The following is a 5,490-nucleotide window of genomic DNA, read 5'->3' on the forward strand; positions in this document are numbered from 1 at the left end:
CCACGTAGCCCCTAGTTAGATAGTATATATAGAGGCAAGAGTGAAGTCTTCTTCACTCTTGTCAACTCCTTTCTTGCTCTTAGTCTAGGTTCAAGAGTCTTTAGTTTCTTGTCTTGTTGCAATAGCCATTCCAGTTTCCTTTTAATATACATACTTGTTTATATTTTGACTTATTATATCGAGATAGCCTTTTTGTGTATATTTTCTCTCATTGAGTCTTTGTCCTTGACAAGAAGGAGGATGTTTTTGAGAAGCATGTAAATATAGGAGATCTATGGAATCATGATATTATCAGTATGAATAAAGAAAAAAAATAAGGCATGAATTACTTAATATAGCCACAATAATTAGAAATGCCATAGGATGACATGATCCTATAGATACTATGTCTGTACATGCTTATTTGGCAAAATCCCAACATGAAGCTCTAATAGAGGTAAAAAAGAAAAGAAATGAAATAGAAGAAAATTTTGAAGAGCCAATCAATAAGAAGAGATCTCAAAGATATGTAGAAACAACACAAAATAAAGAAATACCTATACCATAGACTAATAGATCATCCAAGACTGGGCCATTGACATAGCACCTTAGAAATGTACTACTGCCAAAAGAAAAATGGGAAGAAAGAATGGAAGTTGATAAAGATAAAGGGAAGAGTAAGCATGTTACTTATAAGCTACAATCAAATATTGAGGCAACCACAGATTTGAAAGGAGTGTTGGAAGAAAGAGTATTAAATAACAAAATTGAATTTACTCTACAAGAAATTTTGGGCATTGCAAAGAGAGAGTTTCATTTAGTCATCATAGACAATATTAAGCGAAAGAGGTAGTTAACAGGAGAATGTGTTGTATCTAATGCTTTGGATACAATCTTGATTGAAGAAGAGGAACATAAATTGACAGAATGTTGTATCAATAAAAAGATATAATTTGATTTGGATGAAAACAAAGATGATGACAAGGGCCCTGGACACTATATCAAGGGACATTGGGCCAGAGCCACCATAGAGACTTTAATAAAAATGGAAGACTTGGTAAGACTAGTAATTGCTCTCATTGACCATGGATCCGAAATTAATTTTATGTCAAAAGAAGTCTACAAACGTAGAAGTTGGCCCATTGATATTAACCATGGTTGGGTGATTCAGGCAGTAAATAATATACGTGGAGATCTTTATGGTGCTTGCCTAAATGTGAAGGTAAAAGTTAGAGATGTGACCATAGAATAAAGTTTTTTTGTTCAAGACACTACTTCATACCCAGTGATTCTTGGTCAACCATATATTACAACTGTGAGGATGGAGACTAAGGTTTTGAATGATGGATCAACTTGTGTCCATATTAGAAGTCAAGTTGAAAAAAAGACAGTGCAATTTCTAACAGTACCTGCAAACAATGAGCGCAATCAAGATTATTTACGAAGTGATTTATTACCAAGGGTTAGTGAAGAGTTTATGGATTTTTGTAGGGTACTACTATAGAGTGGGAATGTAGTGGTACATCAAAGAAGGTACTCTCATATGAAAAAGAAAATACCTTTTGTACAAGTGTTGTAGAATTATCTAAGAATGGATTTGCTATCTATACACAACTTAATGATCTACCAAAGTGGGAGAAAAAAGTTGTGCAAAAATCTAAAAAAGACCTAAAAAAAGTGGATGTGCTTGATAGAGATGATAAGATAATAGGTATACATATGGAGACTGATTTAGAAGATTTTATGGAAGAAATTTTAGAGGTTAAACAAGAAAATGAAGATCAAGTGGTGCAAGTACATTCAAGAGAAATCTACTCAGCTATAGAAGCATTTCAAGATTATAAAGTCAAAGTTGAAACTAGGTACAAGATTGCGGAGAGGAAAATAAAACCTATAGCTATACCATTACCTAGTGATTCTAATCATCAAGTTCAACAAGCTTTGAAGGAAAAGGGCTTACGAGATCCTAAATAAATTGGCCACAAGTTTATCAAGAACACACTCAATGAGTTGAAAGTAGGATGTAGAAATTTTCTATTACTTGTCGAAGAAATGAAATTTAGAAATATGTTAAGTATGCATAGAAAGGCTTTTGCTTTTGAACCTTCAGAAATTAGATGTGTTGATCCAAGTGTTGTGGCACCAATAATTATATTTACAGTTTTGCATGTTCCTTAGGATTTAAGACCAATTTTGATACCTAAAGAACATCTACCTAAACTTATGGATCTTTTAAAAGAAAAGATGCAAATAAAGATCTTAGAACCATCATTTGTACCATATTCCAATCATTGGTTTACAGTACCAAAGAAAAATAGAACACTATGGTTCATTCAAGATATACAACTAATGAATAAAGTGACCATTAGAAATACTAGGATTGGACCAATTGTTGGAGAATTTGCTGAGGCATTTGTTGATAGAACTATTTAATCTATTGGAGATCTCTATTCTAGATATGATCAATTTTAATTAACTGAAGGAAGCAAAGATATCACTACTATGAGGACACCTTTAGAATTGGTTAAGATGTGTACATCGCCACAAAGAACAATAAACTCGGTAGCTCACATGATCAATGGGATGAATAAGGTTCTTCATGATTTCATTCCAGAAAAGACTATGCCCTTCCTGGATCATATTCCAATAAAAAGGTGTATAGAAGAAGAAAAAAATGAAACAATGGATCAGAAGGGATGCCGTAAATTTGTATCTAATCATATTTCAGACTGTGACAAAATTTCATTTCAACTTGAAGATGTTCACTTGATACTATCAGGAGCTAAATCTATCTTTGGAGTTCGAGAAGTTATTATTATGAGGCATTTGTGTGGATGGTTTGGTCACAAACCTGATCCTAATAAGGTGGATGCCATACAATAGATGAAGGATATTTGTAGCTCACAAATACAAGTATGGAAGATTTTAGGAGCTTACATATTTTATTATATATGGATTCCTGATTATGCACATATAGCTGATCTTCTTTATAGTTTGCTATGAAAAGGGAAGAGATTTAAATGGGAGAAGAAGCACACAAAAATAATTCAAAATCTAAAAAAAATATTATCTTCTCCACGTGTATTGTGAAGGATAAGTTATGACGATAGAAAATCGATGATACTTACAGTTGATACTAATCTAATAGTTATTGGCTAGGCTTTAGGGCAAAACAATGAAGAAGGTAACATGTTTGCTATTAGGTTTGGAGCTAAAGTATTAAAAGAACGACAAAGAAACTATCCATAGGTGAAACGGGAGCTATGGAGAATAGTTACAACTATAAAAAATAAAAGAGATTATTTAATTGAAGAACTAGTAATAGTGGAAATAGATTGTTTGCCACTATTGGAAATGATTATCAACTGTAACATCCTTGATATTGCTATGCTCAAATGGATTGCATATATTAAATCTTTGAATCTTGAATTTAGGCATATAATAGGCAAAGATAATCTTGTAGCAGATATGCTATCCCGAGCTAGATATGAACAAGAAAAAGATTTGATTAAAGATACTGAAGATATAGGTACTACCTTCTATTTTAGGGTACAACAAAGAGAAGATGAATATTCAAGTCCATTTATAGAAAAATTATATAAAGAAGAATAGATTGATATTAGATGCTTTTTAAGCACATTATCAAGACAATCACGATGGAATGATATTCATTTCAAATAGATTAGATAGAAAGCTTACAACTACTTCTTACAAGGTGGTTATCTATGGAAGCGGTGCAAATGGGATAGTGGAATGCCACAAAGAATAGTTTGCAAGAAAGAGATGCAAGAACAATTAATCCATGAATTCCATGATAGTTTGTAGGCTGGACATAGAAGTATTTATGCCACGTTTAATAAGCTCAAAGAAAAATATTGGTGGCATAACATGTATAGAAATGTGATGAAGTTTATAGATTTATGTCAAACTTGTCAGATATACTCGGAGATTTGATATAGAGATAGATTGCATCGTACATATTCACTTGTAATATATTATAAATGGGTTGTGGACCTAGTTATTATGCCTATGAGAATATGGCAAATGTGGGACTTGGCTCTAGTATGAGAAGATTTATCTAATGAAGTTGAAGGAAGAACTCTACAAACAAAATCCATTGAAGGACTTTGTAGATTTTTATTAGAAGATGTGATTTGTAGATTAGGATGTATTAAAAAAATTACTGTTGATCGTGGAGAATTGGATGCACATGAAGCTAGACAGTTCTTTGAAAGAAGAGGAGTCAAGCTAACACTTACTACATCTTATAATCCGGAAGGCAATGTTAAGAGTGAGTGAGGTCATCCTCCTTTTGTAAGGGCCATTGTTAAAGCTTGCAAAGGAAGATCAAGAGATTGGCCAAGGTTATTACTATTTACTCTTTGAACTGATCGTATTACTCATAGTTCAATGACAAGATATGTGTCGATAGAGTTAATGTAAGGATAGAAGTCCATTTTGCCAATTGATGAGCAAATACCTATTTGGAGTATCTTACTTTAGCAAGACAATATATGTAAAGAAAAACTTCTTGTACTTCAAATTCGTCAACTAAAGAGAAGACTTGAAGATGTGAAAAAAATAATTATAAGGCTGAGGGAGTCGCGCTTGAAGAATAAAGATAGATTTGATAAGCAACACAAGTTGAGGCCAAAAGATATCCAAAAAGGTGATTGGGTTTTGGTATATGACAATAGCTTGGATAACCAACATAGTGCTCTTAAAAAGTTCTCTAAGCATTGGTTTGGACCTTATGTGGTTGTACATGTTTTGGATAATGCTACATATGCGTTAAGAAAATTAGATGGAACAAGATTCAAAGTTTCAATTGTTGAAAAATATATAAAACTTTTCAAAAAATAGGATCAAGAATGCATTTTATACTCCTCATTTATAATTATGTCCCTTCTTTAGACAATGTTGAAGAATGCATTTAAGTTCTCCATAATATAATTATAATCTTTTTTGACGACAACTAATCTTTTGTTGATCAATAAGAGGTTTTGAAACATACCACATCAATTTGAATATCTTCTACTTCTAAATGTATATGTTGAAGAGGCATTGATATTGCCATTGAATTACAGTAATATTGAGGCCCACTTGTCTCATTCTCAGATCAAAATTCAAAAAGTCAATTGTCATACTTTACAATAAAGTCAATTGCTTGATTCAATATTTGAGGATTATGTAAGTTGAGCATTAATTTCTTTACTTTATATTGTAATCTATAGAAAAATTGGCTTATAAGTGCAATATCATCTCACTTGATATCAATCATAAGTTGTCAAAATTATGAAATATATAATGTTATAGATCGATTATCTTGTCATAAAATACAGATATTGTTAGTTGCAACATAAGTTACATCATGTTTTCTATTCATGGATCGAAACTCCACTAAAAAAGACTCCAAATTATCCAATATTAGATCTTATCATTCAAGAAAAGATAAAAACCGTGATAATGCTGAATCTCAAAGAAATGTACCAATGAATCTAATTTTTGATC

The sequence above is a fragment of the Physcomitrium patens genome, chromosome 1 (genome assembly GCF_059467195.1).
Source record: "Physcomitrium patens ecotype Gransden chromosome 1, ASM5946719v1, whole genome shotgun sequence".
Classification (NCBI taxonomy): domain Eukaryota; kingdom Viridiplantae; phylum Streptophyta; class Bryopsida; order Funariales; family Funariaceae; genus Physcomitrium; species Physcomitrium patens.